The 21,705-nt window shown below is 43.2% G+C and overlaps 1 protein-coding gene across 1 annotated transcript in view; it reads right to left on the bottom strand.

Annotated features, from left to right (window-relative positions):
* SORCS3 (sortilin related VPS10 domain containing receptor 3) overlaps positions 1-21,705 on the bottom strand; it is a 575,638-nt gene that overhangs the window by 287,546 nt on the left and 266,387 nt on the right. The window lies entirely within an intron of this gene.

Raw genomic sequence — 21,705 nt, forward strand, 5'->3', positions numbered from 1 at the left:
AGCCATATACTTTTTCAGCAAGGTATTTACTTCCCATATTTTAAAAAAGCAAGTCCACCCCGGGGGAGAGAAGGAAAAAGAAGTTTCACAATTAAATAATAATAATACTAATAAAACAAGTCTATAGCATTTGGGTTAGAAGTAATTTTCATTACTTCTGTTGAATTATTTTTCATGTTTTGTTTTGGTTCCATGCAGGGGCTTTGATTTGCTCCTGTTGCCTTTGCCACATTAGGAGCACTAAAGAAAGACGCAAACCCGGCTGTGGACTCCTGCCCTCAGAAGGAGTGTGCGGCGACAGGGCTTAGATGGGCAGCAGACATGGGATCTGGCACAATGTTGTCACAGGCACAGATAATAACCAGGTGCTTTAGGAGAGGTTTGATAAATATCAAAACAGGTGCATCAAGATCATCCAAAGTGTTTGCTGTTTCAAGCAACCAAGTCGCTACTGTGCATGTCTGAGAACAGGGTGGAACCCCAGAGTGAAGAGTCACTGCTTCAAATCCTAAAATCACAAAGGCAATGGCTATAGGAAGAGAGAGAGAAAACAATGCTCACCAGCATGCCTACCATCTGCCACAGAACAAACCCTAATTCATAAGCATTTTGTTACATCTGTGTGGGAAGGACACCCTGAAAGATTGCAGGGTACAAAGGATGGTAAGTGGAAATTAATTGCACAGTACCCATTATGACTAATTTAAGAATTGCAGATTGTCACTGATATACTATTTATTTAGCGTGCTGTCTTTACTGTTTAATTCAGTGACCATTAAAAAAGTGGGGGGGGGGACAAGGGCTTTTGTAAATTCACCTGCTAATCGTATTTTTCCCTTTGGACCTTATTCTTCATATGAGAAGCCACTGACCTAGGCAATTTTCAGGGACCTAACCCTGGATATTTGGGAAAGATCATTTTAGTTAAGAGGGAAGATGACCCTTAGGTGTGTTATAGGTAGTATCCCATGTCCTGGTCGGGCTGACTCTTCAGTCAAGGGCATCACTGGTAATGCAAGGTCACTGCATTCAGGGAGCACCACCTTGCCCAGTAAGAATGCTGCTCATGTGAACACACGTTAGAGCTCAACTTCCCACGCCCAACTCACTGCCCATACTTCAGAGGGGCAGGAAGGAACTCACATGCAGCTAAATGCTAGATGTGATCAACAATGAACAAGGCAACTTTCCAAGGGAACTTTGGGGCCAATGACCCACATAAGAGCCAGGCTATAATAACTGATGGCACCTTACAGTCCTTCCCCAGTCCGGGAATTGGCCCAAGGAAAGCGAAAGGGGGTACCAATCCCATTCTCCCAGGAGGGAGACATTCAGCTACCAGAAAGAGAAAACAAAATGGAGCCAGACCATGCAAGGAGCTGCGAGACCCTTGAAGCACTTGGTCTGTGGTTTCTACCCCCATCTCAAGACACCTGTTCTGCATCCCTTCACCGCAGGACAGGCTAAACAGTATCACAGGCTCTGAGCTGCACTGAGTTTTATCATTTGCCAAGTCCTTCTACAGATATTCTCTCCTTGATCCTCTCTCTCTCCTCCCTGGGGAAGCCAGGCCAGGTACTATTGCCTACTGTATTCACCTCCTAGTGCCTGGGACAGGTCACCACAAACTTAGTGGCTTAAAACAATATAATTTCGTATCTCACAATTTAGATGTCAAAAGCCCCAAATAGGTCTTGCTGGGCTGAAACCAAGGTGATAGCAAGGCTCAGCTCTTTTCTGAAAGCTCTGGGGGAGAATCTGTTTTCACACCTGTTCCAGCCTCTAGAAGCTGGCTGCCCACATTCCTTGGCTCCTGGCCCCTTTTCATCTTCAAAGCCAGCAACGGCCAGGCCAGTCTTTCTCCTGTGGCTTCCCTCTGACTGCTCTCTCCTTCTCTCCCAGGAGCCAAAGACTCCTGTGAGTACAATCATCCATCAGGAGAATCCAGAGTACTCTCCTTATTTTAATGTCTGCTGACTCAACTTCAGCTTGAAGATTTAATTTAAGATCTAATTCATCAGCCGTAATTCCATCTAGGCTTTAATCCCCCCATTTGCCATGTGACCTAACACATTCTCAGATTCTGGGGGTGAGGACATCTTTGGGAGGCCAGGATCCTGCCTCTCACCCCCTATCCTATAGGCAAGGAACCACCACAGCAGGCGCTGAGTGACTTACTGGAGGTCACAGCTAGTTACCAAGTGGGAAAACTGGGCTCAAAGTCGGAACTTTACCTCCAGAGTTGAATGCTTCTTGCCGCACTGCCCTTTTCAGGAAGCTCAGTACAAGTGAGCAAGAGGACACAGCAAGGGAATGACAAAGAGTGCGGGCGAACAAAGGCAGAAAACAGTCAAAGCCTTTAGGGGAAAGGTTTTCCTCCACTGTCCTCTTCCTTTTGTTTTCGTCCTTTCAGCGGCAAATCTGACCCTTTTCTCCCCAAACAAAAGAAACTGTGGCAGTAGGTGTGCTTATTTGCTTCCCGTAGGGGTTTTAAGAGTTCCTGTCGGTTGTTTGGTGATGCTTCCTCTCTTTCCCGACGTGAAGCAGGAGGGGAGGGGGCAGACAGGTAGCAATTTCACCAGGCAGGTCCTCTCCTCTCCGTAATGACCCCTCATCCTGTGCCAGGCAGTCCCCAGGCAGGCAGGAAAGAGAAAGCCACAATCACAGTAATAAACAGAGTGGAGGGCCTCGCAGGGAACAACATAATGAGGAGCCCCAGCTCCTAGGTCGGGGAGGGTGGGCCGAGGCAGGAGAGGAGGAGAGTTGGCGGGGAAGAGGTGGAGGGGCCCGACGGTGGCCGTCCTCTTCCCTCTGTGACTGCTCTGTGTGAGTGTGTGTGTGTGTGTGTGTGTGTTTTCTTTCCTCAGCGCTCCAAGGAAGAAAACAAACACCACACATCCCCTCACCAACTTCTGTTGTGGTTCAGGATAGCGCAGCACATTTGTCAAAAGGTCCAACTGCCACTTCTAATTCCAAGGCTTCGCAAAGGATCCACCCCTATGGTGATTGAGATTAATTGCTTCTCATTAAGAGCCAATAAACAAACTGCATTCAGGAGCTCGGCTCCTCCTCAGCCCACTGTTGCAGGGTATAATTGCCCAGAGGGAAAGCAGAGGCACACCAGAGAGTTGTCAAACGTAATTTATAGGGTTTTAAGATCTAATCATTTTCTATAATATTAGATTAAATGACAGTCTATATTAAAGAGGAAATTACATTTCACCTTGCTTTCTTCACTTTTCCCTCCTTTTCTAGCTAGGGTTTTCAAAAAGCTCTCATCCCACAGCAAAAGGCCAGAAAATGTCCTTGACAATGTACTTGAAAAGGATCATCCAAGGGATTTTCCTGCACCCAGCAGTCTGTCTAGAGAAGCCGGACAAGAGATAAATGGGAACACACCCTTAGCTAAGCCATCTCTATCCAGGAACCCACAGAGTCCCTCCCTCCTTCCTTCAGCCAGAGCTGTGTCATCTTAGCCCCTGACCACATTCACCACAGCTCCAGGAGTATTTATTTTGGTGTTTATGAGGTAAAAAGAGTCCCGGAACGAACATCTTACAAAAATCTCATCCCCTTTAGATTTGGAATCCAACAGAACTTGTTTTAAACAAAAACTTGTTTTTTATTTAGTCAGTCAGCCATGGTGCCAATCAGTTCATCACATTCACTTATGGAGACTCTATGTGCCAGATTCTAGAACAGGTACGGGGGACACAAGAGTGAGTAAGAGTCATAGCCCCTCTCCATTTATTAGCTCATTTATTAGGCAAACCTTCAGTTTTTCTCTGGGGGAAAAAAATGGAATTATGCCCACCCTCAACACGGTGGTGGGTTTAGAAAAGATGAGAGAGCAGTAAAGTGTGGAAACCTCCTGACATATATTGGCATTTGGCAAATGTCAGGGCCTTTCTTTCCCACCTGCTCCCCAAGACGTTTGAGAACAGATGTTCTCATCTGAGATGGGGGGCAAAAACAGACAATCCATTTCTGGAAGGAGAGGGGTCACTTAGGTTGCACAGCTGAGATGTGTGAAGCAAAAACCAAAAATGTAAAAATTGATAGCCACTGTGGTAGAAGGAGGTGTCCAACCTCCGAAGCGCCAGGAAGGAACAGGGGGGGCAGCCATGCTTGGCATCTTCAGGGGCAGATTACAGAGAACCAGTTCTTGAGCCTGGAGTTCACAGTGCTTCACTCACCAGTTCCAACGGAACTTTCCAACCCCATGCCCCCAGAGTGCCTAACTCTTGAAAAGGATTGCCCAATTCACTGCTCCTCAGGCATTCTGCTGCCCCACCTTGAAGCCACAGCTGAGGCCATCCCTCTTCCTGGAATGTTCTTCTTTGCACTCTGTACACCTAAACCCGATCTGTCGTTTAAGGCCATACCAAAAGTCCTCTAAGAAAGCTCTTAGAGGACTAAGAAAGCTCTAGATTCCTCCCTCTTCACTCTGTAGTGCTTTGTAGAGCTTACAACTAGCTGCTTAAATTACAGTAAAACTGTAAGCTTTTTCATGCAGAGAGAGATTTCCCCTCATCCACTTTAGTCCCCCACAGAGTCCAATTTAGTATCTTACAAAGTGAGCTCAGAAGACCCACTGCTCTACCCCATGAGGCCTGCATTCATGACCTGCCTGAAGAAGCAGCCCTTGCTGCACCTACAGAACTCTCAAATGAGGGAAGGGAGTCTGGCAGAGCCTCAAAATGGCTCGTAAGATTTCTCCTCACAGGGGGCGCTAGTCACCTCTGTTCTCACCGCACTTACTGGCCCAAGCAAGCCATACAGACAAGCCTGCTCCTAATGAGGGGAGGTGTACCATCCTCCCACGGAAGAACCCTGATGGCAGGGCGGAGGCAAGGGATATTTTATACAAACAATATACTCAAATTCCACCCCTACATATGCATTCAAATGAATTGAAAACAGATATTCAAATACACGTACATTCATGTTGACAGTAGCACTACTCAACATGTGGCCAAAACACGTGGAAACAGCCCAAACATTCATCAACAGATCAATGGATCAATGAATTACGGGACATACACATGGAGCATTATTCAGCCACAAAAAAGAACAAAACACGGATACATGCTACAATATGGAGGGACTTGGGAAACATGCTAAGAGAAAGAAGCCAGTCACAAAGGTCACATATTCTATGACTGCATCTATATGAAATGCCCAGAAGAGGTAAAGCCATAGAGACAGAAAGCACACTGGTGGCTGCCAGGAGCTGGGAGAGGTGACTGCTTAATGGTTCTGGGCTCTCTCTTTAGGGTGATGACAGTGTTCTGGAACTAGACAGAGGTGGTGGTTGTACAACGTTGTTAATGGACTAAATGCCACTGAATCGTTCCCTTAAAGTGACTAATTTTACATTATGTGAATTATACCTCAATAAAAAAATAAAATAAGAGAGTTGTGGCCAGAACTGGTCAGCTTCTGCCTCTCCCTTGCTTGCCAAGAAAAACTAGGATGACAATATCAAGCTAAAGATATTAGTGAGCACCAGACTAATTCCCACCTTGCTTGCACACTGATACTGCTGTAAATCTCTCTGCTGAATGGAAAATGATAATAATACAGTTGGTCTAAACAGGTACCACAGACCACCACCATCGGGACAGCCGGAACAGCTGCACGAACCTCACAGTCAGCTACTGGCTAGTTGAGTCTCCTTACTGATCTGCGTGGCTCCCACGACGCCCACATTCCAGCTGGGCTGCAATCCACATGTCCTGCTGATGGAAGCCACCGTTCCAGGTGGATTCCCCTTCCCAGCAACAAATCCTATTCTAATTGCCTCAAGCCTCCTCTTCTTATTTCTTAAAAATTAGCATTACCAACAGGTTTAATCCCCAAGCAGAGGCGCCTCGTGCCTAAACGCCATGCTTGGATGCTCTCATTTTAAAAGATGGTATACAGGCGCTTGCTTTATCTACAGCTTTATGAAGCATGTGTGATAAAAGTACCTCACCCATACGGCTTTTTAATACCATGGCAGTCCATTCAATTCAATCTCATAAAATCCAAGCAATATTTAAGTGTTAAAGGTGACTTTCACTATGATATTTATTATTGGATAATGAAAAATGGGACACGTAGCCTTCAAAACTCCAGGCAATGAAGTGAACCACATCTCCTCTAAGCTTTTAATAATAAGACCACCATATTTTTTGGAAGTGACACAAATCCCCAGAGTCCCTTTTGAGATTCCCTCTTGGCAACGTGAGTTTTCTTAAGAGTTTTTTGTGTGTTTTTGCTTCTTAGTGACCAAATCCCTTATCAGTTGGGGGAAAATCAGTTAGTTAAATATCTGGACCTGCCTCCTCTATCAGACTGGAAATTTTTTTTTTTTAAGATTTTATTTATTTGCAAGAGAGAGAATGAGAGAGAGCATGAGAGGGAGGAGGGTCAGAGGGAGAAGCAGACTCCCTGCTGAGCAGGGAGCCCGATGTGGGACTTGATCCCGGGACTCCAGGATCATGACCTGAGCCGAAGGCAGTCGCCCAACCAACTGAGCCACCCAGGCGCCCCAGACTGGAAATTTTTAAGGGCAACCTTGCCCTTCCCATATGACCAAGAGTTAGTTCCCCAAGATTCTTGGTCTCCCCTTGTGATAGATATTCCTAGAGAACCCAATATAGAAAGCTACTAGAACACAGTAGAAATTTACTCTCTGTCACTATTCCTAACTCTGGATCTTCTTGGGTCCAACGTCCTATTGTTAGTATCCAGCTACTGTGCTTGGTACCACTCACTGCTGAGTGTGTTTGTGTCCTTAGCAGACTGTGACATCTCTGAGAACATGGACTGTATCTGATTCATCACTCTTATCCCCGGCATTCAGCACAGTATCTGGTACACTGCACGTGTTAGCAGATATGTCGGAGGGAAATAATAGCTAGCTAACTCTGAGAAAACTAGTACAGAGCAAGCTCATCCATCCCAACGATTTCAATATGGCACAGGAGAAATTCGGCCATCTTCCTAAAATCCCACAGTTATCACTGATCTCACTGTTAGTCAGTAGCGGCACCTCGGAAAAGACCATCGGAATCACCTGAAAAGCTTGCTAACCACTGTGCCTTCCTACCTCAGACATCTTGGCTTGGAATTTCTGCCTCAGGGAGAAGGAACCGTTGCCTCTAACAAGCACTGAGATTATTCTAACAAATACCCGAGGTGAGCATCACGCCTGTGAGGTATTTGCAGCAAGAAAACAATTCTTCTCCAGTTCCTTGCAGACTGGAAATAAAACTGTTAGTGCCTGATAGTCCTCCATCAAGGATGTGGCCGTGGAGGGTTTGAAGGACTCATACAAGTAAAATGGACTGTGAAATGTAGATGCAGCCTTCGCCATGATGGGTCCGTTTCCTTGGGCTCAAGAGGAAATCAAGGACTGCAGGAGAGAATGATGGGTCCCGCATGCCACAGGGACAGAACTAATTACAAGGGAATCAGGGCACCGTTTGTTAATATCCTTCTTTGAATCACCTTTAACCCCCTCTGCCATCAGAGGTGGGGTCCCCAAATATTCCTTTTGTAAAACTTGCATAACTACACACTAAGTCCCCAGAAGGTGTGTGTCTTTCCCCCTAAAGAGCTACATTTTAGGCTTTCTGAACATCACCTATTTACTCGTACCATGGTTGGAAAGTAATTAGCATCAACCGTGGAGCAACGAGCTGCTGCTTTCAGATTCTACATTTAGATTCCAGAACAGAAATGAGCAGGAATTAGCCATTCTCTTTCCTCATTAATAGGCAAGCACTGCCATTCCTGCTAGTTTACAACATGTTAACATCACTCTAGCTACTCCCCGGCTGTTGTGCCTAGCTTAAGGTGATATCAAAGGGAAGTAAGTAAAAGTATTTGTTGTCAGTGTGTGCATGCATTTAGGCTAGGGAGGTAAGCATGTGCAGAAGGAAACTTGAATCTGCTCAGGAAAGAACACGCACAGCTCTCCACTGAGTCCCACAGTGGAAAATGGAAGGCCCCTCAGCATTTGGTCCTGTACCATGAGTGAATGCAAACCCCAAGGATCCTAGACATCTAGACCAGGGAGGGCTAATTTAAGACTAAAGGGAGCAAAGATACAGTTTCGAGCAGTGTGTCTCAAACTCCTATATGTTCATCAATCACCAAAAATCTTACTAAAATACAGAGTCTGATTCTACAGGTGTGGTGAGAGGTGTGAGATTCTGCACTTGTAACAAGCTCCTAAGTTAAGCCCATGCGGTCCCCTGCAGACCACACTTTGAGTAACAAGGTCTTAGAGTGATACAGACTGTGAGACATGGCTGGTGTCCTGCTGTGGTTCCCAAACTTTCATGGGCATCAAAACCACCACCAAAGGGGCTTATTTAACCACAGATTTCTGGGCCCTACCCTAGAGTGTCTGATTCAAGAAATCTGGGGTGGGTCTGAGAATTTACGTTTTTAATGAGTTCTTAAGTGATGTATGAGCTGCTGGTTCAGGAACCACATCTGAGAAACACTGGTGAAGGACACCAGACATGGCACCAGGCAGAAGTGGATTCAGATCTCACGGTGGGGCTAACCTGCGCAGCTCTCTGAACCTGGTGTAAATGGAGATAATAAAATCTACTGGTTGGTTGGTTGGTTGGGTTAGATGCAGGTTAAATAAGATAATGTATATACAGGGGGCACCTGGGTGGCTCAGTTGGTTAGGCATCTGACTCTTGTTTTTGGTTCAGGTTGTGATCTTGGGGTTGTGGAATCGAGCCCTGTGTGGGGTGCCACACTCAGCAGGGAGTCTGCTTCTCTCCCTCTCCCTCTGCCACTCTCTCCGATCAAGTGCTCACTCCTCTCACTCTCTCTCTCAAATAAATAAATCTTTAAAAAGAGATATGTATATGAAGTATTTAGCACAACTTCTTAAGGATCTCAAAAATGGACAATAATGAGCTTCCTTGCTATTGTCAAGATTAGCCAAAATGAAGAATGGCTGAATTACAAGAATACCTGTCCAGGATTCCATAATCATGAATCTGTGTGTTGTGTCTGCTTTGATTTGCCCATCTCTGACCTCCACCTTTGATACATGGACTGGCAGGTAAACCTGACTGCCCAGTACTTACTTGAGTCTTACATGTGCAAGGCAGTGTGAAAGGTGAATCTGAAACTGGGAACTGATCAAGATGGCTTCTGCCCTCGAGAAACTTACAATCTTCAAAGGAAGTTATGTGCTCGACACTTCATAGGGAACATATAAACAGCATTAGTGAAGACAAACAAAGAAATTATCTGTAAATAGTAAAGATAACCAGAAAATATAAATATATTGGCAGTGCCCACTAGAGATATCTGAAGGGCTCTGTAATAGGAATGATCATTCCTCTAGAAACAGGAAGGTCAAAAAGTAGTCTTTCTTCAAAAAAAAAAAAAAAAGTATTCAACTTGAGATGGTCCTGTCATAACACTGCTTTGCTGAAATCATTTATATTTAGAACTCAGCTTTTTAGTTACAAGACCACTGAGAGAATAAGGTTTCACATTTAGTGTGCATAAGATCACCTGGAAATCTTGACAGAACATTCAAAATCCATGCTCCTTGCTCTGGAGATGCTGAATCTGGAATTCTGTGCTGCAGATCTCTACCTCCTTCCCCCACCACCGCCCCCCGCCCCACCCCGCCACTGCCCTTTTCTTCTAAGACAGCATTTCCCCAGTCTGAGCCAAAGAAAAATGTTGCTTTTCCCCAAGCCACTTGGACTAGCCCTCCTATTCAAATGGAAATTTCCAGCAGGTTTTCTCCAAAACCAATTTATGAAACATGTTTGTAACTAAACCAGATCTATAAAAATAGCCTTAAAATCATAATTACAATCCTATAATAGCTAATATTCCTAGCTCTTGCTATGACCCAAGCTGTATGCTAAGAACTGTTTACACGTAGCGCTTCATTTAACCCTCACAAGGACCCCATGCATTAGGACTCTTTATTTTAACCAATGGTTCAGAGGAAGGTCCCGCGAGGCAGAGAAACATAACCCAAGATCTAGTAAGTAATATCACAGGAACTAAAATCCGTTATTTCTAACCCCCAAACTCACTATTGTGTACTATCCTAAAATTAGCAATTTCTTCTTCTTTTTTTTTTTTTTTCATCAAAACAGGCAATTGGCAGTATCTCATTGGTTGTGGGTAGTGATCACACATGGTTTCATTCCAGAGGGTGACATTTTATAAAGGACCTTGAATGGGGTAGAAAGTTCACAGGAAAGCAGCGGAAGGGGGTGGCATAGAGGGGAACAGAGCTGTAAAGGTGGACGTGCTCAGAGGAGTCCTACTCTGCCCGCTGCTACCCTTTATTTTTGCTCAGCCGTCACCTGATCCTGGTTTCTACCTCTGCATCTTAGATGGATGTTTCCTGTGACTCACCGGACACCTGCACCAGTGGGCACGTGCAGCTTGAACAAAAACTGAAGAAACTGAACTCGTGTAAATCGAATCTTATTCCTCTACTGACTCATTACCGTTTCACTTCAAATTGATATTCAATGTGCAATTTAAAGTTTCTCTCCTTTTAGTTCTCCGCCAAGTAGCTAATGATCTGCAAATGAACAGTGAAATACACCAAGGAACTGACCAATAAATTCACTATTCTCTCCACCTTGCCCTCCTCAGTAGGCCTAGGAATTCAAAGCCTACATATTTTACAATTCAAATGTTTACGGAGTGGGTTTTCTTAAAGGGAATACAAATTTAAACATGCACTTAGCTCTATTCAACAAGCCACAATGAACAAAGATCCAAAACCTGGACCAAGCCAGATCGCTGCCCTAAGATCTCTTTATTACCTACCTATGCAAAGGAAAATAGAATATATTTATGAAATGCTGCAAAGAGGTTCCAAGAGACAGCATCGAATTTCCTAAGAAGTAAAAGATGGAAGCCACATTTAACTTCTTTTTCTTAATACTCCACATGCTGAACTCATAAGAGAAAGCCTTCTCTGTTAAAGCGTTTCACTCTCTTACTGAGAGAAATAATTCAGCGTGTCTATCATTCTCCTGAACTGCCAATTCAAACTAAAAGCCTAACTTGCCAGGCTTCAGCTACATTCAAAACTATTCTGCTTCCCCTATGGCATATAAGCAAAAAAGCTCATTCCACCACCTGGGTCTCCCCACTGATGCCCAAACACAAACATAGTATCTGTGGAGAACATAGCAATTTAAAGACAAAGTGAACATAGCAATTTTAAATAAAGCCAACTCTCAATTTTCTGCCTCTGGAGTGAGGCAAAGATTATGTATGCTAAAGGGATCTACTGATTTCTGTAAACACGGGAGAAAAAATAAACTGGGCTTCTACTGTCAAAGCTTGGTTATTCATACCACAGAGATGACCTGGAGGGCTGTGGAATCCCAAATAGTGACTAACCAAAGCAATTTTTTCCTTTATATCCTGGATGGTGGTCTTTTCTGCAACAAATTAGCTTGAATTAGCTTGGGCTACAATTCGCATGATTTCACAGTCCTTGACAAAGTAAGTAATATTTAATGATGGCTGGGAGGGATGAGGGTGGTTCTCCCATGGGGCTGGGAGAACAGTGGCCAATAACTAGATACTTCCCCCAGAGACACCATCGTGATCCATCAACATTGGGATAAACAGCGTGTTGGGTTTACAGTTGTCTATCCAGTTTGATAACCCCTAAGAAGAGGAACATCCCATCTTCACTCCTTCACATCCGGTGTGTTCTCCCTCTTGAGGAGCTCCCTTTCATTTAGGACTCTTCCTTTGAGCACATAAGGCATGTCAGGGTCAAAGAAAAGGGAGCCGCTGATAGACTTCAAATCAGAAAGTCAACAACATGAGGGCAGGGCTCTATCTGGGTTTTAGCTACTGTGTCCCCAGGGCCTGGCACCCTGAAGATGCCATGAAATGAATTGCTCCATGTACAAACTCAGTTCCCAGCTGGACCACTTCTCTCATGAGAAGTTCCTCATTTCATTCCTTTCCACCTACCCCGCCCCACTGCCCGTTTCTCTATAATCACCCCCATATTCCACCCAGTCTTTCATGCCCAACTGGATGCCTATGTTATATGTGAGGCTGGTTTCCCAGCTCCCTGATATTGGTTTCTCCATTCTTGCAGGAAGCACCCACATCAGAATTTATTGGTAATAACTCACTAATTTGGTAAAGCCCTCATTTCTGTGCTTTGTAGGCTATTCTCTGCAACCTCTGTCAGGCACAGCGGAACCCTGTGGCCAAGCTACCAACCCTTTGGGGGAAAGCAAAACCCAGGGGCACTCAAGATAGGGCCCAGCAGGGATCAGTATCCCGAAACAGTCGGAGAGGTAGACGTGTAGTTGGGAAAAGCATGAAGGTTGTATATATGTTGTCTGTTCCTCAATGCCAAGCCCATTCTTAGCCCTGCTGGGAGTCCTCTATAAAGAGTCCCTTAAACATCCTCATTCATTTTTACAGTGACAAAAATAGCTCTGGTGTCCTGACAAAGGTGATTTTGTTATTTGAGTGCTTATGTCTAAGGTTGATAAAAGCCATACAAGCCAGTACTGGGTCAGGAGGTGGGCCCTTGGAAGCACTGCCTTTCTCTGAGTCCATAGGGATGGCGTATTACTGCCACAGAGGTCAGCCTCAACATCCACAAAGGGGTCACACCTGTGTGTTGGCAGAGTCTTTGTGCTTTTGAACATATTGAGCGTCCCTCAAGAGGAAAGAGAATGAGCCTCTTCTCTCTAAATCCCAGCATTTTCTGAGTTTCCCCCCATCCTAAATGGAGTATGGGATTCCTAATGGTATGAGCCCTTCTTTCTAGTATCCATGGAGACAAAGCTATTGTTGCCCAATCTGCATGAACTACAGCAGGCATGGATCTTACTGCTGATCTCTGCCATAGAACCTTCTTTGGTCAAAGTGCACCTCTTTCCAACAGAGTCCTTCCTTGGTCAATCACATTTTCCCTCCTGCAAGGAGAAACAGGAAAAGTGATGGGGCAATGAGGATGGGGGTAGCAGATTAGAACTGGCAATAGTGCTAATTTTTATAGGACACATGACTGCTTTTTCTGGGACGGGAGCTGTCATGCCTGGGATTGCAAACAACCCCATCTTGCTACTCCCAGAGGTAAGTTTAGCTTTAGCACAGACTCACCCCCTGCTGTCCCCACTGCTGGTACATGTGCCTTCCTATAAGCCCACCCCAAGGAACAGACTGGGAGCTCAGAGGGAATGAGGGCTCCTGGTTTTTTGCTGTTGTTGTTTTTTGTTGTTTTTGTTTTTGATGTTGCTGTTCTGTTTTGTTTTTTGTTTTGTTTTGTTTTTTTAGTAGGACTTAAAAATTGGTTCCCATGCAGAAGGAGAAGAGGAAAGAGAATGTCTCAGTTAAGTTGGTACCCACTAGGGAGGGTGGGGAGCAGGTGAGAAGCACAGAGCTGGGCACTCCCTGAACACTCTCTACCAGTAGGAATGGGGCTTCTGATTTCTTTTGAAACCATGGAGTCAGCAAGTCAGCAAGGCTACCAACCGGTAGGCAACTTCATGTCAAAGCAAAAGATGGGTCCTAGCATTTGTAGAGTTTTGGAAAGAGAAATATCAAAGCCCCTGCAATGGTCTGATGATGACATAGCATTATCAAACAGTTTGGGTTTCTGCTGATAAAGTGTATACAACTACCTCCACAATAACCACACACAACCCATGGAGAGAGAGAGAGAGGCAGCATGAGCCAGACAGGGAGCAATGTGGCTGGAGCTCACTGAGAGACTGTGAAAATGGGACCCCAAAGGAAGAGACAGGAAACTGAGCACTGCAAGAAGGAAGATCTGTATTTGTGACTCTACCGTCAGTCCCCTACAGGTATCATCAACAGCCCCACAGCCCCTCCTTAGCCAGTACTCATAGCTGTGAGATATTCTATGTGCTTGTCACTATGCAAAGCACTTTCATGGATTATCTTGTTTGATACTCAATAACACCCTAGAGGGCAAGCATTAATATTACTCCCATTTTACAGATAAGAAAAGTGTAGAGGCCAAGGGCAGGCACCCCAAGACAGGCTACTTTAGCATGCAGATATGCTGAGCTGAAAACAATCAAGGACCAAAAGACTCAGGAAGAAACTCTGACCCACCCCCACAAATGCCTGAAAGAATTTAGACAGAGGACCTGCTCTAGGAAGAAAGCTATCACCACAACTAAATACATTCTAATATGAACTAGATGTGCTAGGGAGGAACCTAGGAAGGCCTGCTTGATCAAAGTCCTCCCAATGTCCCATTGTTTCTGAGTGGCACAGCAAACATTCATTTACCAAACAATTACTCTTTTTCATCTTCCTGTAAATCGCATTCCTTCTCTTTGAAGTCCCAGACCCCTACCTCCTTCTCCTTAATTCAAAATGACATATATACGTCATTAAGCCTGTCTTTGGAATCTCATGTCTATGTGGATTCCCCCTATATACAAAACTAAATTTTACTTTCTTCTGTTAATCTGTCTCATATCAATTTCATTCCTAGTCCAGTTAGAAGAATCTCAGAAGGCAGAGGGAAATTACTTCCTCCTCCACAATACTAAAGTTTTCAGAACTCAACCCACTCACTCTAAATAACACTGTTAATAAGTAGTAGAGCCTAGAACTCAGGTCTGCCTGAAGCCAATGTGGGGGCTCTTAAAAACCACAGAAATGGGTGCCTGGTGGCTCAGCACGTTGAGTGTCAGACCCTTTGATTTCATCTCAAGTCATGATCTCAGGGTCGTGAAACAGCTCCGCACTGGGCTCCAGGCTCAGCTCGGAGTCTGCTTGAGATTTTCTCTCTTTCTCTGCCCTTCCTCCTACTTGTGCATGCTATAAATAAATAAACAAACAAACAAATAAATAAATAAAACCTTAAAACACACACATCAACAGCCACAAGATGGCAACCACCTAAGTCAAAATCCATTCCCATAGTACCCTGAAGGGTCAACCATGTCATCCCTACTTCCCCAACATGACTGAGGACATGCTGGTCTGAAGACAGCACAGCATAGAGCAAACACTTTTTTTTTTTTTTTTTTTTAGTGTGTGTACATGTGTGTGGTTATTTTTGTGAAACAACTATGTGAGGCTTGAATACAGCAGTCATGGCCCCCTTTTAAATCAAGGCACTTTCTTATCTTTACAAAATAATGTAAACAATGTATGAAAGTCAAAATACATAAAGTTCACAAATCATAAAGACACAGCCTCATAAATTTTTACAGGTGAGTGTGCCTGTGCATTCACTTTCGACATAAAGAAAAAGGACATTAAGCAGCATCTCAGAAACCTACTTTGCGTCCCTTTTCTCCCAAAAGTAACCACTATTCTTTCTTCTTTCAACATTGACTAGTTCTGACTATTCTAAAATGCAGTATCAACAGAGCCATACAGCATATTACTTTTTTGTCTTGCCTGTATAGCTCCACATTCTATGAGATTAATCCATCTTGTCGCTTGCTTATAGCAGTGATTCATTCTTTTTCTTTAATGTATGGTATTCTGTCATATGAATAGTCTACAATTTATTTATCCATTTTACTACTGATAGACGTTTAGGTTGGTTCCAGATTGTGGCTTTTACTGCTATGAACATTCTTCTGCATGCCATGTGGTGCACATACACATGCATTTCTGTATGATACATACCTCAGAGTAGAATTGGTGGGTTATGGGCCCTGTGTATGCTCAGCTTTAGTAGATATTGCCAGTTTTTCAAAATGGTTATAATAGTTTACATCCCTTTCAGCAGTGTATGGAAGTTCCAGTTGCTTCACATCCTAGCCAACACTCAATACTGTCTTTTTCATTTTAGCTAACATGTTGGTTATATAAAGGCATCTCAGAGTGGTTTTATGTTGCGTTTCCCAATGACTCATCGGCATGTTTTCATGTGTTTATGAACATTTATATATCTTCTTTGGTGAAAAGTCAGTTCAAATCTTTTGCCCATTTTTCTATTAAGTTGTCAGTCTTTTTTAAATGACTTTAGGAGTTCTTTATATATTTTATATACAAGTCCTTTGTCATATATATGTATTACAAATATCATCTCTTATCAAGTAGCTTGTTGTTTTACTCTCTTATAATGCTTTTGTTGAATAGAGCCTATGTAAGAAATCTTTGCCAATCCAGAAGACTATTTCTGATGTTCTTTTTGGGAAGCTTTATGGTTTTCACTTTCACATATCTATCTGTAATACATCAGGAATGGTTTTGTGTAGAGAGTGAAACAAGAGTTGAGAATCTTTTTAAAAAATATGTAAGGATATTCAGTAGATTAAGTTATATTTTTTAAAAGATCACCTTTTTATCACCACATTTCAATGTTACTTTTGTTATAAATCAAGCAAGCATATATATGTTGTGTGTGTGTGTGTGTGTGTATACACACACCTACTCTGGGCTTTATTCCACTGCTCTATTTTTCTAGCTTTGTGCTAATACCATGCTGTCTTAATTATTGCAGTTTGAAATAAGTCTGGATATCTGGTGGTGTAATTCTTTTTTTTAAGATTGTCTTATATGTTCTTGGCCCTTCATATTTTTCAATAAATTTTAGAATCAACTTGTCAAATTCCACAGGAAATATCTGCTGAAATTTTTATTGGGATTGTTTTGACTTAGTGTGGGAAAGAATTAACATGTTTACAATATTGTTTCTAACCATAAGCATTGTTTTCTCTCCAATTTATTTAGGCCTTCTTTAATTTCTCTCAGCAATGTTTTTGTAGTCTTCTGTACTGGGGCCTTCCTCACTGTTTATTACTCTATTTATTATGTTATTATATTGCCTACATATTTATCACATATTATCTGATGCTATTATAAGAACAATTTCATATCCTTTTAATTTTATATTTGCTCATTACAACCAGAGACATATTTTTTTATATATTGACATTGTATCCAATGACCTTGTTATAATCACTTACTAATTCTACTGGTTTGCAGACTCTCTTGAATTTTCCACATAATTATGTTATCATTTCTCTCCAATCCTTATACATTTTATTTCTTCCATGCATTTTGCACACTGCCTAGAACCTTCATTATAATGCCAAATAAAAGAGAAGATAGTAGACATCTTCACCCAGTTCCCAATCTTAGAGAAAAACATTCAAAATTTCACCATTAAGTGTGATGTCTGCTGTAGGTATTTTTCAAAACTGTATTTTGTCATAGTAAGGAAGGTCTGTTCTTTTCTGATTGACTAACAATTATTACCACAACGGATGTTGAGTATTATCAAATATTTGTTCTGCATCAGTTGAGATTATCATGATTTTCTCCTTTATTTTGTAATGTGTTAAATTATATCTGTTTTTTAATATTAAAGTAACCTTGCAATAACCTTCCTGAAATAAACCCAATTTAGTTATGACGTATTATCCTTTTTATATTTTGCTGGCTTGAATTATTTAATGTTAAGGATTTCTGCATCTATGTTCATGGCAGGAATTAACAGGTAATTTTTATTTCTTTTAATGTCATTCTCAGGCTTTGGTATCAAGGTTATGCTGTCCTCATAATGAGTTGGAAAGTCTTCCCCCCTTTTTTATTCTCTGAAGAATTCTCTAAGACATGTGTTATTTTTTTTCTCCCTAACATTTGGAAGAATTCACTGGTAAGACCATCTGGGCCTGGTGACTTCCTGGTAGGAAGATTTTTAAATACAAATTCAGTTTCTCTAATAGATACTGGACTCTTCAAATTTTCAGTATTCCAAAATATTTCAACAGTTGCTCTAGAAGCTACGGCATTAGCCTCATAGCAGTCCTTGGGAAATGCTATAACATGCTCCACTGGGAAGGTTCCACCCATGATTCTCCTGCCACAGTTCTCATCTTTGAGACAGATCTCCTTAATCCTCATCCTTTATCCACATTGCCTCTCTGATGAATGCAAGATTTTTTTCATTGAAAAAAAGACAACCCCTGTCCCTATAGCAGAGTGATTTATTGAGAATTTAACACAGCAGAATACACTATTAAGACATAAAATTTTGTCTTCTTTCTCAATGCTTTAGACTAATCAGCCTGAAACAAAAGTAAGGTCCCAATTCCCCACACAAACCCTGCCAGACAGGCAGCTAGGTCTTTGTTTGCAAGGACTAGACTCTCCTCTCTCCCAGTGGGAATATTACAACTTTTTTTGCTACTTTGTTTCAGAGCCAGAGAAAGAAAAGAAAGAAGCTTGTACTTGGAAACCAACCCTAAAATCATCTTTGCTTTCTTCTCCAAAGTCTATACCAGTCCAGGGAAGTTAGCCAGATTGTCTAAGTTTTGGTGCTCTGGCTGAAAAGAGCAGAGTCCAAGTCCTTAGAGTCTTATTCAATAGCAGTAAGAAGGGTTGAGGTTCTCTGAGTCTGATCAGCGTCATCTGGAGTGGCAGAAATGCAAATGAGGGTGGTTATGAGTGCCCATGTAAACTGTGAACAAAGTTGGTGGCCTTAAGAACCCTAGAGAAGGTGGGTACAGCCCAACTCAACACGGAGGGAGTAGAGATGTTCTTCAAAGTTAGCTACTTCTGCATGGATCAGACAGACACTTGTCCAGGGCCAAGTGTAGTGAAGAGCATCACCATATGAGGTCAAAGATGTTCTCATTCTTCCCTGGATTATCTAAAATCCAGCATTTTTGCATGATCTGAGAGAGACAGTCAGAAAGAATAACTGCTATGTATTGGGTCAGTAAGTCCAGTGATGAAGGGCTTGATCTCCCCAGTATCTTTTTTCATTTTCAACAGGAAAAAATAAGATTTGTTTTAAAAATGTGGCTTACATTCCACCCTCTGAGTGTTGTGAAGCAAGAGAAATCCATGTCCACATCTCTTTGGACATTCTAGAATAGGGTCAGGATGAAACCCCACAAGGAAATTAGTTTTTTAAGGAGATGAGGGCAGGCACTCCACAGAACCTCAAAGACAGTTTGGCTTGCCTTAATGTCCCTCTTTCTGCCATGATACTTCCACCCAGAGAACAGAAAATAGCCCCAGAGAACAGAAAATAGCCCCATAAAACTCCAGTATGCAGGAGTATCAAGTCCAAGGGGATACTCTTAAGGATTTTAGGAAAAGTAGTGGCAGGAACATGATATGGAGTTCAGATAGTTCACTGCTTTGATTGGGTATTTTCTGGGCCATTGTCAGTTAATAACTGCTTCTTGATTTTAGCTTTGTTGAAATGAATGTCAACCCGGTGCCAAGCACTGTGTTAGGTACCAGGAAGCCTGAACAGATAATGCATGGTTCTAGCCCTAGGACATCCAATGTTTAGCAGGGGAGACAGAAACATAAATGGCTGAGCTGCAGGAAGATACATGCTAGACAGAAGATAAACAGAATGCTGTAAAAGCACCAAGGAGGGAGCCATCAATTCCACCATAAATGTCCCCCTTCCTCGGCTCTCTCCTCCCAGCAGAAGGTGCTAGGCTCTGGATTCTGGCAGAGGATGCTGGAGGAAGACTATAAGCTATTACAGCTGGAAGCCATTAGTCCTGTTGCAGTGACAGGAGAAGCCAGCAGAATGCTGAACACAGAAGGTGAGTCCAGGATGGAACAGCCAAACTCAGGTGCCATCTGGACCAGGAAAGCAGATCTAGGAAGCTGGGATAAAACCTGAAGCAAAAGCCCTCTTCGTTCGTTAGCCCTCCACAGGCCTTGCCCAGGAACAGCCTGAGAACCATCGACAGGTGGCTAAGATCCAACTACCCTGGAACAGCCTTGAACACCTGCACCATGGTTTCCCTCCAAAAAAGCAACAAGGATATTGTGCTCCGAAAGCCTGCAACACGGTGCACCAGGCACGACAATGGGTACAAGAATGGGAAAAACTCAGTGCCTGTCCCAAGAGAGCGAGCCATATTTCTACTGACAGAAATATCAAAAGATAATATGCAAGGTGGGAGAAAACGCTGAGCCGAGTTGATCAGTAAAAGCCTCTTAGAGGAGATGACCTCTGCATGGGAACCCCAAGATGGTTAGAATTCAGGTAGCAGAGAGAGAATGGGAAGGACCATTGCAAGAAGTCACCATGAGTATAAGCACAGGAGCTGCCTGGGGAGCAGAAAGGGAACTTGGTGTGTCTGAATCCTATAAAGATATGGGAGTATAAGGGAGATGAGGCAGGAGAAAATATCTGGTGCAGTTTACAGGGGAGCTTTAGCCTTCTGCTATGGCGTCTGGCCTGAATCCTGAAGACAATAGGCACTTGCCGGCAGATTTTGAGCAGGGTAGGGACTGCATACAAGCAAATTATCTCACATAACACTTCTCCCCAAAAAAACACTCCTCCCCGACCAATAAAGCCCATTCAATTGGAAGATGTCAAAGCACAGACTAGTCTCGGGTTATAAATCTACCTGCCAACTAACTGAGGGCCAGATCAGCCTGAGAAAGTTTGGGTCTCTGTACTCTATTTATTTCCCAGGCAAAAACTGAAGTCACGAACAACAGTAGAGAGAGAGGCAGGCTGAGGTTGAATGGGCTCCCGACGCAGAGAAAGCCCTGGAAGTACAGAAAACACATTAGACTGCAGCAAAATGAAAGGGAGAGACCGGAGTCCAAACTCTGCCAATCAGTCATCCCTCACCGGGTCAAGCGTCTACCGCTTGGCTGGCTTCCATCCCCGCTGGCACCTGAATGCAAACCACTACTCGCTACTGTGCCTTGTAATCAAAGGTAGAGTACACACAAGCACTGTCAAAGGAGAGCAGCCAACACGTGGGGAAGTATCATTTGGAAGTGCCCAGCGTCGTGGCAAGGTGCGTACGGCAGTGGGATTCTGCCACCACTCTGCTGGGTGACCTTCAGGAAGGCCGCTTGCGGTGAGCAAGAACTGGTTCACCAGTTCCTATTTAAGCAGCCATGGGGAATGGGCATCAGCCTAGAGCTTGAAGAAGGGTTGTCCTTCCGAGACCCAAGTTTGACTTGGCTAGTAGGGACTGGAGGAAAACATACCAGATACTCAATGTCACTTTGCCTCGTGGTTGAGTGCAAGTGATAGGAGCTTTCAGCCAAACTGAGAGAGAACTTAAAATGGTCTGCAAAACACAGTCGGTGTTTGCTATCCTCTTAGAAAGGAACTTCTTGAATTTTATAGTGGACTCTTCTAATGGATTTAATATTCCTCTTCCTGGCATTCAAATTAATGAATGCAAATTCAAAAATGCTTAATTTCTAAAGTGAAATTCAACTGCAGTGGCAATGCATAAAACACTGATCCACTTGGCAAACTCGAACTCATCTTTTCAGGCCTAATCAAATGTGACCTCTGCTCTGTCTCCTCCTCTAACTACTCATGGTAGAATTAATTGCCCACTCCTCTGTGTTACCAACGCACTTGATACATCTCTCTCTATTATAATATGTTTCTTGGACAGAGACCAAGTCCCATTCATCTTGGTGATCCCAGTGCCTGGCATTGTGCTGAGCACAGAGTAAGTTTTCAATAAATGTTTGCCGAATTGATGGCTAGCCGGGCTGACAGGCATTCAATACTAGGTTCAACAACAAGAATCGCAAACAGACTGTATCGTTGACTTTATATTTGTTTGCCAAGACTTATGGGTGCTCTTAAGCATAAGCCTGTCTCCTAGGATCTGGACCCATCAATACAACTGCCTAAAAGCCTTCTTCTCTGGATATCCCACAGTATCAAACTCAACGTACCCCAACCAAACTATC

This window comes from Leptonychotes weddellii, chromosome 6 (genome assembly GCF_054177405.1).
Source record: "Leptonychotes weddellii isolate Sample4059 chromosome 6, ASM5417740v2, whole genome shotgun sequence".
Lineage (NCBI taxonomy): Eukaryota > Metazoa > Chordata > Mammalia > Carnivora > Phocidae > Leptonychotes > Leptonychotes weddellii.